Source organism: Setaria viridis, chromosome 3 (assembly GCF_005286985.2).
Source record: "Setaria viridis chromosome 3, Setaria_viridis_v4.0, whole genome shotgun sequence".
Classification (NCBI taxonomy): domain Eukaryota; kingdom Viridiplantae; phylum Streptophyta; class Magnoliopsida; order Poales; family Poaceae; genus Setaria; species Setaria viridis.
The window spans coordinates 25965730-25979200 of NC_048265.2; the positions used below are offsets into that span (position 1 = coordinate 25965730).

The 13471-nt window shown below is 47.0% G+C and overlaps 1 long non-coding RNA gene across 1 annotated transcript; it reads left to right on the top strand.

Moving 5' to 3' along the window:
• The first annotated feature begins 662 nt into the window (after window positions 1-662).
• LOC117847133 (uncharacterized) lies at window positions 663-3930 on the top strand. Its single transcript, XR_004638544.2, has 2 exons — window positions 663-1525; window positions 2420-3930. It is a non-coding gene; the product is annotated as an uncharacterized lncRNA (long non-coding RNA).
• The last annotated feature ends 9541 nt before the right edge of the window (window positions 3931-13471 follow it).

A 13471-nucleotide genomic window follows, 5' to 3' on the forward strand; every position in this document is an offset into this window, starting at 1 on the left:
TGCAAAAAACATGTTCATAACACATTTGAATTCATCATAGATCAGCAAATTCGTTGTAGTGTATATTGGACAAAAAACATTAAAAGGGATTTGTCGATTAGAAATCCGTCATAAACATATTTTTTCATCACAAACCATCATTTACGATGCTCATGCGACAAACATCATTTATCACTAATCGAGCATCATAAATCACAATCAGCGGGCGTTCCTTATGGAACATCACTGGAAAGGAAACGTCAGTAAGTTGCTCCTATGCAGCAAGTCACGTTGGACCCCAGCTGAACACCCCAAGTGTTAATTCCATACATTAATCCTTGATCACGGTAGATTGCAAAGCATTTATTTCATGTGATCATAAAATGTGGTTCTCGAAGCTTTTGGAAATAGCTTTTGAAAATAAATATTAGATTAAATATAAAAGTTATAGTGTTGGTCAAACTATGGTCAAAGTGTTTTTGTATGCTTAAGCTGAAAATTTTCTAAGTGCCTGAAAACTGGGTTTTCACTGATTTTGGAGCTTTTGATCTCACAAACCAAGGATCAACCTTTACGAAAGTTGTAACCCTATAGATCTTCTACAACTTTTACATTGCCAGATTTGCTCGTGTTGATGAAAAATCACGAGAAAAATTGATGCTATAGTCGCTGCTTTAGCCGGCCTTGCTGCTTGCTCTGCTTGTCCAGACGAAATCGGCCGGCCGCCCGGGATGCACGCCGCGCGTCGCCCATCCGCCGCCGGTGGGCGTCCTTGCGCCCACGCTCCCGACGACCGCGCCGCAAGGTCTCCTCGCAGTCAACCCGACGGGACGACCGCCCATACCGTGCCCATGCCGCGGCGTCGCGTCGTCCCTGCTCGCTCGTCCTCGGCCGTCCTCCCAGCACTGCTCGCGCGTCCTTGCATCGTACTCGCCATCCCCATCCTCCTCGGCCGGCCCATCTCCACGCGCCCAGCGCACACCCGGCGCACACCCACGCTCTCCTCCCCACTGAGCAAATCCAAGAAAGCAGTTATGTGCTCTTCTCCTTCCATCGCAAGCACCAGAAGCCTGGGCTCTTCTTTTCCCTTCTCTGCTCAGTTCCTCTCCACCGAGCGGAGCAAGCAAATTAGCACTGCCTCCCTCCAAATCGTGAAACACAAGGGCACCTCTTTCAAAACCGTGCCGTGCTTTGGTTGCACGCGTCTCCGCGGCGAGTGCTGCTGACCGGAGTTCGCGGACCCCGGCACGGGAGCCATTCCTGCAGCGGCACCATCAGACCTGCGCCGACTCATCCTCGACACCCAGCCGCCATCGGCAACCTCAACACATGGCTCTCGTCCACCCCCACTAGCACGCCTGCAACTTGTTCGACGATATGCCCCAACCAGGAGCTGCAACCACGACCGTGCTGAGCTGCTGTCTTCTACCTCTTCACCAAGCTGCATCAACCCCGCCGCCTAAGGAGCAGCGTTGTGGTTGTGGAGTTCTCTTGGTGTGCTGGTGCTCCTCCCCGGCGCTGCAGCACAGCCACACGCAACAAGCAGGTCCCTGTTCCTTCCTTTTTTCCTCTCTGTTCCTGCACCTGCAAGAAGAGGACAGTACAAGCTAGTTAAAACACAAGCGTGGTAGTACTTGTGCGTTCTAAACCTTGTGAAATTTATGGAGAAAGTTTGATAGCTTCAAAAATTCTGAGACTTGGTGTGTAGCTTTGACGTACTGCTCTTTAACTTGGAAAATATGAAGCAGCCTGTTAAGAGTCCTTTTCATGCCTTGAACTGGATGTTGTGCTTATGTTTATTTGATTTCATACTAAAATAACTGTCCAACTGAAAAGGATGAAATCTTTTTGTCAGTCCACATGCTTGATGTGCTTCTTGGGGAAAATATGTGCAATCATGGTAGCTGTCACGATTTCTAGAAGTTGATTAGAAATTGAAGAATGACTTGATGTTCAAACCTCAACTCTTTTATCATGGTGAAGTCCCTAGATAAGCACACCTCCAAATGACCGGGACTTGTTTTGCTAGCCGTGTACTATCACACTCTAGATAATAAAAATATATGAAATCAGGATATAGATGTGAATCTGTCAAGAACAAGTCCACTTTTTAAACTTATTTTTACCTGTATAAGTATTACTCCTAATTCCTAAAATGCTAGTATATGTTCTTTTACTTGTTGCCTTACAACTGTATCGTGATGGAAATGATTTTTGCTTGTGAAAACGTGCTTGTGTGAAACAATCACTTGCTCAATCGACTTGTTCGTGGGGTTAATAAAGAAAATACTTTGGACAAATAATTTCAGTTAACTCACCATCACGTCACGATGCTGCTTTGTGCAGTTCGAATGTTTTTGTACTCGGTAAACGATTGCCATGTTATATATTGAAATGTTGCACTCATTTGTCATTGCATTGCATCTCCACATTCATGTAGGAACTGCAGAGGAGCAGGTGCAGGAGGAGTCCTAGCACAAGCAGCCAGAAGACCCAGCCCAAGGTCCGGAGGGGCCAAGGCCTTGATAGTGCTAACACCGAGCAGTAGAAAAGCAAGCCCTGGAGTAACCTTTATTTTCAAAACCATGCAATGTTTTATTCAAGTATTGTGCATTTACGTTTTCAAGTTGAATGAAATCATAGATGCATGATCCATAGTTTCCCATGGTTATACTAGTATGTGTAGGTCGCTACCTCCACCATGCTAATTAAGTTCGGTAGAAATTAGGTGATTGTTTGTCACTCGTGAGAGATAAGGTCTCTGGATGGTTATACTTGTTCTATGGATAAATGGTTCACATGGTAAAGTGAGAGACTGGGCGGAGAGGATTTGGTTAAGGATATGACATGGATTGAAAGAGTACCTCCGCCTGTGTCAATTAAGGCTCGTTCGTTGTGGCACAGTTGATCAAGTTTGAACAATACTAATCACATGCTGGGAGTAGGAGGTAGTCGAAACCAGTAAACTGATGTAGCTTGTGTCACTCTAGAATTTGAACTATGCGAGCTACTCTTGGCGTGGGATGAGGGCAGAGGAAAGGACCTATAACCCACCGATGACCGAGTTGCTTGCGGTGTCGTGATGGGGGTTGACCTTGTAATGGAAAAAGAAGTGCTTCGAATCATTGCTATTTGACTCGAACCTGTTCTGAAAAAGTTGATGTATTTCAAATTGTTGACACGGACAAAGCCGGGAGTTGCAAACATAGTTTAGATGTTCGGTGGTGTACTCATGAAAAGTTGCCACGTGTGACCTCCGGGTGTGCACGTGTCGTGTGATTAGGTTTTCCTTGCAAGGATTAAATCAAATCGATTCGCCGTACCTCTCGAATAAGAGACCCTTGATCTCTGTCTCGTCGTAGCAAAGAAGTGGAATATGGTGATGATAATTTCTGTTGTTATGCTAATCAATTGTTTTTCCATACTAAAGTGTTGTAGTTCCACGGACTTAGAGAATATCTGCTCTCACATTAAAATGTGGCTAAAATATTGAAAGTAAGGATCCACTATTAGTATCTTTTTGGCAAAGCAAATCCTAGAGCCAAAAGCTTTGCATACTAGAAGTCGGCTAAGTATATACCATAGTCGGGTAAGTCTTGCTCAATATTAGTATACTTAAGGTCTGTTGCTTAAATTATTTCAGGAGGCCCGCTTCTCTATGATGTCATATTGGTGGGCTTGATGTGAACTCTTCCTCTCATCATCGTTATCACTTTAGAGTTAGTGATCGGTATTTGTGTTTTAAACTGGATTTCCGATGTACCTTTGAAATCTAGTATTATTCATTTATTTAATTTTTTTTGTAAACTTTTATAGCATCCTTGTGTTGTATCATTTATTTTGAAGTAAAAGTTGCCTGTTTGTACTATCTGCGCTCACGTAAACCTTTACGTGAGATTACTAGTGTTTGTTTCGATCCGTATATTGGTGAATGCAGGCTGTCAAATTAAACCATTAAGTTAACGAGCCGAATGTGTTCAAATGATGATCATTACACTTAATTAGAGTTTTAATTTGGCGTTTTTGTCACAACAGCCTGACGTGACATCCAACGTGGCATGACAATTGTATCAATCGTAGCTTTATTCAGATCCGATTCTTTTTGACCCAACCCAATATTTGCTATCGTCAAAATATGGTTAAAGCCCAATTCTTGTTTGATAGCTGTTGTCATAACTGGTAAAATACCTGATTCTTATTGGACCGAGCATTTGCTATCATCATAAGTTGTAATAGGCCCAATAATTATTGGCCATAACCCAATTTTGCCCCAGTTATATCCGGGTAAAGCCCAGGTAACACTTAATTAAATTATAATCTAATTTCATATTACATAGAAATCAATCATATAACTAAAAAATTTCAATTAACAACCCAAATGATTGTTACATAACACACATAAAAAAATCTCATAAAACTACACACATTATAATTCATCTCCACATATCAACCACAAGCATACTATCCATCGAAGATCACAAATCCCGATACATGATATCTCTCTCGCTAAGAACAAAGCTAAAAAGGCATTGAGCTTACTTTCGGAAGTTTATCAGTTGACAAAGGAGGCTTTAAGTATCTCTTACTATTTTTTTTCAAACTCTCAATCTCTCACTACTTTATTATTGCTGAATCTGAAGCTTGTAGCTTCATCTTCAAGTCGCTCAAGACCTGCTCCAGATCAACAGCATGTTGATCGTAATTGTGTAACTTCTTATTTCTTTCTCGAACTCAAGTTCTGACTATAGGTCTCAAAAGAAATTTTGTCGGTGAGGCTGACTGCATGGCCACACATTCGAGAAACGGACTTGATTGTAAAACTTAAGGATCAAAATTTGGTCCTGCAACCATAAGGATTGATTTCAATATTTCAACCTATTAGAAGGAGCAAAAGTTATATTTCAATCTTGAAAAAAGATTTAAAGAAAGGAAATAATGAATGAGTCTGGACCTTGCAGGAATATGATTTTGTCAATATCAAGTTGCTACAATTGTCTTAGATGAGCAATAGAATCTATCATGACCATAGAAATCTAGATATCTAGAGCTGACAAATTAAGAAAAAGAGCCCAAATCTAACTTAATACACTATGAAATTTAATGTTTGCTAAAAAATTTGCAGCGGCAGCGTCGTTGCCACCTCTAGCCACAACTGGGCTCCGTCTGTGACAGTAAGGCGATGATGAAAATAAAGTTCAGCAAATCGGAGTGGTATTCAACCAGATGTACCATCTATACAAAAATTCACCAAAGGTGCTCTTAGGGTAGAAAACAATTGGTGGTGGGAGTATAGAGGAAAAAAGATATCGCACATGTCGAACTTGAAAAAGATGGATGAGTGGTGCATGATTAGGCAGGACAGCCGTGCTTGTGCGGCATCCTCTTGCTCAACTGCTTAGTTGTGCCAGCACGTGATTTTCCTCCGTAGCTGCCACGAATCATCTCGCACCTTGATGCTCGCTACCGCCAAGGTGCCCCACGGCCACTGAAGTCGCCTGCCACCACAATCTACTTGGACTATGCTTTGATGAAATAATATGAAAAGAAACCCTATAACAATAATGTATGTCCAATTTCACCCTTACGAAACTCATCTCTTCTCCCTACTCATAAATATCTTTATTAATTTTCAAAAATAAATATCTTTATCATCATATTTGCTAATGTGATATATTATTTAATAAGGACGAAATTCCATTGAAAATGGTATAAGATTGAAACTGCCGAATAGATAAATTTGAAGAACTTCAAAAGAAAAACATCCCCTACTCAATCACATGTGTTGTGCATTAAGATGGTAAGAAAGCTACGCACGAGGCAAGAGGTCGCGGGTTTCTATCCCACGCACCACGCACCACGCATGTGCATTTTGACTTGTGACTGAGTAGGGGACATATGCGTGTGTGTGAACTTTCCTGAAAATTATTATGTTTTTTAAGCAAAATTATTTAGTTCCGGTTGGGAACTAGAGCAGTTCTCCAGTGGAAAGGGCACCGAGTCAACAAATCCAATCAACGTGCACGTACGTGGCAAATGCAGGTGCGTCTCAGCCGGTCAGGTGATGTGATCCTCCACCACCTGGCCTTCCGGCCGGCCTCGCGCAGGCCGAAGCCGCTCGGCAGATTCATAATTGCCTTCGCGCCGGCTTGGCAACGTGGGGGGAACCACCGGCGGCCGGGACACGGCGCATACCGCGTGCGCGGCGGCGTCCGCGGATGCGCCTTCCCATAACTGCTGTTGCTTGCCACTGCCGGCCGGTGAGCGCCGCACGCGGCCTACTTTGACTTGGGTCACCGTCGTCGTGTCACCAACTCGGTCGAACTGCTGCCAATGCCTTGCACTTTACACCTCCGGTTTGTGACTGGAGTGAACGCTCACGATTTGAAAGGTTACAAAACTGGAAACTATTTTAGTCAAAAATGATTTTTTATCTCGTTTTTTAGAAAATGAAACTAAATCCAGCCTCCGCGATAAACGCACGCAGCCAAAGTGTTTACAGAGTCATCAGCTCAATAGCTGATAAAAAAATAAAAAGATAAGTACACAAATAAAAGGAAGTAATTACAATCAATATCTATTATTGCTTGTCCATCCATACTCGGTGAAAAGGATGCTCTCTGTGTTGTTCCCTCCGAGTTGCCTCACAGGGCGATGGGAGGGGGCCCTCCGCAGCCCCAAAAACCACCCCACAAAAGCCTCCTCCTTCGGCCACCGCCGATGGTGGCCACCACCGCGGCGGTGGCAGCCCTCGGCGAGGCCGAAGTCGGCCTTCGCTCGCAGCTCGCAGCTTCCCCCTCCTCTCCTCCTGTTCTCCTTTCCTTTTTGTTTGAATCTCAGATCTGCTCGTGAGGTGCTCACCCCCGAGCAACCTCTGTTCAGATCCGTGCTCCCCACCCTCACATCAACCTTCCGCCATGGTGGTTGATGTTGAGGGGGGGGAGGGAGTCCCTGGCTGTCATTGTCGCCATTGCAGGGCAGGTGTGTGCAACGGCAACGGCAAGTGGTTGCTCGTTTTCTCAGGGTTGGAGCCGACGGCTAGCAGTGTTGTGCCGGACGTCGTCCTCGGTGTCCGGCGTGGTGCTGGGGGTGGATCTGTCCGGCGCTGATGGCTAGCAATTGCTGTCGGATGGAGGTTGTATGGCGGCAGCCGTCCATATTGGTCCAAGGCTCCCCGCCAATGTGTGGCGTGGTGTGCTCGGAGCAAGAGTCGACAGCGAGCAGCGCTGCTGCCGAACGGAGGTTGTACGGTAGCATCCATCCACTTTGGCCTGAGGCTCTGCGCTCAGGGCCGGAGCCGGTAGCGGGACGATGCTGCTGCTGGCCGTCGTCCTCGGTGGTCTCCTCCACGACACAAATCCACGACCGAGCATTAGCAAAGGTACCCTCTCCATGGCCGGATCCGACCTCAAAGGCTCCGGATCTGGCCGTTGATGGCACGGACGGAGCAACCATGTACTGGTCGCCAGTGGGAGGCTACACCGGCGGCTGTTGCACCCTGTGCCGGCGGTGGACATTGGCGCTCACCCACGGCCGGATCTGGTGGCTCCCTGGCGGAGCCGACTGCACGACGCAAGGGTTGGCCTTTCCACGAGTGGCTAGACCTGTGCGCTGGGGGTGACGGGCCTTGCTGCTGAGAGCGTCTTGGCCTGGCTTTAGCGGTGTCGGATACCGTCATGTGGCTCCTACTCACCGGGTTCACCAAGCAGCATTGGTAGGAGATTTCAGTGAAAGCAGTGCACGACTTCTTGTCGGTGCTGCCGACGGTGACGTTCTCAATGCCTCTCGCCTTCTTGGAGGTGTCGTCGTACTCCTACTGCAACTATGAGAGACCTTTGGATGAAAATCATGCTCCGGTTCAACCGGACAGGTGACAGCAGCATCTTCGATGTCGCGTCCTACCTGTAGGCATCGCTTATTGAGGTCTCAAAGGTAATTGCAGCTACCAAGCTCAAGGTGATGCCATGGAGGTGCTTGATGTTGAGTCTTGATGTGTTGTTATATGTGGTTTAGCCACGTTTTGCCCTCGTGCTAGGGTGTATGTTGTCATCCATGGTTATGCCACAAATTCTGTCCTCGTGCTAGGATAAGGTGCTGTTGTTATCCGTGGTTATACCACAAAGTCCGTCCTTGCTACGATAAGGTGTTGTTGTTATCCGTGGTTATGCCACAAAGTCGGTCCTTGTGCTAGGACGTGGTGCTACGTAGCTTGTCGTGGTTTTAGCCTGGTTTTCCCAAATTAACCGAGCGATGTATGGTTTTGGTCTCATTTTTCCTAAAAAAAATGAGGCCGTTGATACGTCATCGGCCACACATTTGAATACAATTTAGGTGGAGATACTTTCCCCTCCGGTGAACATTCAAAAAAATACCTTGGTGAAAATGTCCAGATCTTCCAATACTCTGCTTGTCAAAAGGATGGTCTCCCTAGTGTTCTTACACCATGATTTTTTATCTCGTTGGGAGGGATTATTCACTCTGAGCTCATTACATTTTATTACATGTCAGTGCCTCACTGATGAGGTAAAGTGCCCCCACATAAGCAGAGACTAAATGTGATATAAATATCAGTCCCAGAAGGCTAATAACACATTTATTCAACAGATGGTTCATAAACCGTACAACTCCCGAGGGAGCGATCACGAAAGCCATGTCGAAATGATAAGTAAAACAACAATGGTACGATCAAAGCTATCGTCCAAATGAACCCCAGACAGCACTCGAGACTATGCGCCAGCGAAAGCAACCTGCAAAGGGCCAACACCACAGGCAACGTTGGGTGCAGAAGCGACCTCCTACTCGAAATCCTCGGCGATGAAGTCCGGATCTTCCTCTGAAGCAACAAAACAAGGGTGAGTACAAAAGTACTCAACAAGTCCAACCCCATCCACGGTGGCGGATACAATCAAGAATATGCACATGATATAACAAGAATAAGGCTAAGGTTTATTTGCAATAAAGCTAGATTTTCAAACGCATGCAAGGGTTCATTTTTAAAAGAGTTTTCGCAAAGCATTTCTTTAGTAACCGAATCATCAAGTGGGGTTGATCCTACACAAAGGATCCAAGTTTTAATGCTATGGGACTCCCCGTCTGCAGTAGCTCACAGTACAACTGTCGGACACTACCAAAATCCAACACACACCATGAAAACCATCCATCTCCCAAAAGCTAGTTATGTGACCAAACTGTAACTCGTCCAATGCCGTGGACATGGCTACTCGAATAGATTTTAACTCTGCAGAGGTGTACACTTTACCCACAAGTAGGGTACCACAGCACGATCACCTTAGTGTCAGTGCGGATCCTATCAAAGCCATTACTCACCTTAGCTAAGACTGACTAGCCAACACGGAAGCAACCAAGGGGTTGATGACCTACCAACGAGATTTTAACCGGGACCTAAGTCACAAAGATTTTACTCCTCCATGGTCTCCCGTTGCTCACCAGCTCTCCTGATGACTAACAGACTAGCTAGTGGGATTTATGCTAAGCTATTGCCGCATACAACGGTCGAGTGGTTGCATGATAAATTGGGTTAGGCAAGATGACACATCAACTCGGTCCTTCACCATGATAAGATGGATATCTTCCAACCTGCTCAACCACGAAGGTACGAGCCCAACTTGGCATTTCATACAAGAAACACCCATCCATCTCATCTAAGCATTTTCTTTCCTTTATTTCCCGAAAACCCATTTTTCTCATTTAAAACACTCACACCTTTATTCTTTGATAAAAATACATTGTAGTCGTGATTGAATTGAGTAACAAGGTCCTAAGCATTCTAGTAGTAATTATCATCCAAACAGAGCATATCATATTTAGAGATAATTAGGACATCAAGGAATAATCATAACAATCAATGGGTGGCTATCCAACCGTGTTTTAGCAGTAAAATAATATGCAATTTTAAAAATATGCCAATAGGTTGTGTTTGCAAAACTAGGATAAATATGCATCAAAGGGCGAGATTGGACTTACCGTCCTCAAAGTTGGCTGGGAGTTCCTGCTTGCGGTATGGGTCTTCGGGCTCCGGCTCGCGGTACTGGACTTGAAGCTCCTCTTCGGGCTCCTCCTCGGTCACTCCGGGATCTACGGCACACACAAGCAAGCACACAATAAATAAAAGAAAATGAAGTTTTACCCGTTGAGCTTGAAGAGAGGGAGTGAACTAAAAATAGAAAAGGATAAGTATTTTCAGGGATTTTGTAGATGACTCAGCGGAAATATATTTGAGAATGATGTGATCGAATTTGGAGTTCATTGGAGGGGAATTGGTGCATAAAATGTTGGCGAGACAGTGTTTAGGGGCTGTTTTGAAAGGAGTCAAGGACCTCTTTGTAATTATTTTCAGAAGTGAAAGAGCTTCTAATGAAAAAGGCAAAGAGAGAGGTGGGAGGGCCTGGATGCAAAAAGAAATAAGCGGAGGGGTAAAAAGGCTAAACCACCTTTTCTTCTTCCTCGAGACAAAAACCAACCGAGGAAGAATAGGAGAGGGCGGTCAGGTTGGGGAGAGGCGGCACCGAGGCACGGTGGTGGCCAGGAAGTGGGGGAAAATGGAGAGGAGGCTGAGGGGGTTCGATTCCTCTCCTTACCTCGGGGTGAGGCGGCTCGTGGAGGCGGCTCCGCGACGGCGGGCGGGAGGTGGTGGGAGCAGCACTGGAAGCACGGGAGCGAGGGGGAGTTGGTCAGGAAGGCTTGGTGGTAGGGTGAAGAGTGGAGGGGAGGCCCTTTTATAGGCTGGAGGCGACGGGGAGGGGGCTACCAACGGGCGGCGCACAGGAACGGGTGGAGTTAATGGTGGCCGGGATGCTGGGGCATAGGGTGAAGCACAGGGCGGAGCATAGGGTGGTGGCGTGGCGAGGTGGAGTTGCACATGCGCGGCGTGGCGGGACCAGGCTCACGCGGTGAGGCAAACAGGGGCGCGGCGGCGTGCGCGACCGGTGGTGCGCGTGGATGACGTGGCCGGGCGCTGTCGGTGAGGCGTTGGCGCGGTGCGGCAGCGCGGGCACGCGACGCTAGTTGGGGCAGGAGCGCCGACGCAGGGCAGTGGCAGGCAGCGGTATGGTGCGTGCGCTGGGGAGGCGAGGGCGTGGCCAGGCACGGCGTCGCGCGGGGCTAGGTGGCGTGGCTGTGTCACGGCGCGCCGGCGCGAGCAAGTGGTGTCACGGCGCGCCGGCGCGAGCAAGTGCAGGGGTGCGCAATGGGAGGGCGCGTTGCGCTGGACACGACGTCGGCAGGGCTCCGGCAGGAGCACACGTGGGCGCTTGGGCGAGGCAGCGGCATCATGAGGCTAGGGCGCTGGGGCGCGGTGCGCATGGGCATGCGCTGGCGCGTGGGAGCTAGGCACGGGGGCGCGACGCTGGGATGCGCGCTGGCGCGTGGGAGCCAGGCGCGGGCCAGGGAGGAGCACTGGCGGCAGTAGGAGGTAGGCGCGCTGGGGCGGCCAGGAAGCCAGGCGCGACGCGCAGCAGGAAGAGGAAGGAAGGAAAAAAGAAAAAAGAAGGGAGAAGGAAAAGAAGAAGAGGAAAAAGAGAGACAGAAAAAGAGAAGAGAAAAGAGAGAGACGGCGGCAATTGCGGGAATTAGTCGCGGGCACGTGCGGCAGTCTTCCGTCCGGCATGCGGCGTGACTTGCGGAGGGGAAAAGGAGAAAGGAACGGACAGCGGTCAGCTTCGGTGCCGGGACGGTGAATTTGCCGGGAAGAGGGGATTTTTGAGAGCTTAAGCGGTGAAAAAATTTAAAAAATAATTTTTAACGAGTGATTTTGGTTGGTAAATTTTATGGGTGAGGCAATGAGTCCATGTACGGCCTTGTTTAGTTCCCAATTTGGGAGTGGCAAAATTGGCATTTTATCATAAATGCGCAACTGTAGCATTTCGTTTGTATTTGTGAATTATTGTCCAAACATTGACTAATTAGGCTCAAAAGATTCGTCTCGCAAAGTACAACAAAACTGTACAATTAGTTTTTGATTTCATCTACATTTAGTATTCCATGCATGTACCGCAAGTTTGATGTGATGGGGAATCTTCTTTTTGCATAGTGCCAAAGTTAGGAATTTAGGGGTAACTAAACATGGCCGCATCCGTGTTTGCAGGAAAAAAATAAAGGCCTCTGTCTCGAAGACTCCAGGTTGCCAATAAGCCATTTGCTGGACTACACCACTAGAGTCTCCAGAGTCCACAGCCTGGGAACACAGCCACCACCTGCTCTTTTTGTTCTTTTAACAAGTCAAAGCTGGAGAACATTCCGATCCCCTTCCACTCCAGCCGCCTGCCCGCTTCCCACCTTGACCACTTACACACACTTCACCGTCTCCTACCTCCCGTCGCTCCTCCATATATATCCGCCCAAACCCCCGGCATTTCGAAATCACTCACGCACTCCAAAACACACCAAGCTTCTCACGACCACACCAGCTATTGTTCAGCTCGCACCAGCTTCCCGATTCCCATCGACGACAGCCGAGGGAACAATGTCTTCTCGCAGCACCCAGAGGGGCAGTACCTGCGTGCCCGTTTGCCTTGCTCTGCTGCTGCTCGTCAGCTTGCGACCGTCCAGCGCGCGGCTGCTCCAGCCGACGGGGGAAGACGGCGGCGCCGTCGATGTGGCTAGGGAGGTGAAGGAGGCCGTCGTCGACAAGTACGCGCCGCTCCTCCTCGCCATGCTGCCGAGGGGGCCGGTGCCGCCGTCCGGCCCCAGCGGCGGCACGAATGAAGCGCCCCGGAATTAACAGAGTATAATTCAAGCACCGGCGGCCGGTGGATTCACAAGGGCCAGCCACATGGAGAATTTACCGGTAGGATAGAGGATCGGATAAGCAATTTATCGGTACAGTTTTTTTAATCATTTATTATTGATATAGTTGGTGAGCTGTTATGCTTCGCGTAGTTTATACTGTGACTTTCATGTACAAAATACAACAGATTGCTAGCACATCTGTACTGGCGTATATATATATATAGTATAGGCCTAAAGTTTTTTTGTAACTCTATTCTTTTGTTTGTCCTCCTTATTTTTGAAATATTTGAAGCAGAGTCTTTTTATTTTTGAAGTATTTGAAACAGAGTTAGCACTATGCACAAGTTTGAGTTACACAAACAGATGGGGTTGATTTCACGGCTGGAAGCATTGCCAATTTACTCAGTGAAAACGTGAATGAAAATTAAACCAAGAGATACAAAAAAGATAAAATGACATAGATTCGACCTCAAATTAATCTGAAATGCTGGCCAGTGTGGTGAGGCAGACAAAGTAAAAATGACCTTTTGCTTCGAAAGATATATCAGGTTTGGAAAGGTATAAGGAAGCTAGATTTTTTTTCTTGATATTTTTCTATATAATTTTTATGTAGTCATGAAGGACTCACACAACGTTTCATTCTACAATACAGAATGTTTTTGCTAAGCAAATTATATTACATAGAGTTTACCATGTATGGAATTTATAATATAATTATAAAATAGGTCTTGTAAATTTAAGAAGGCAA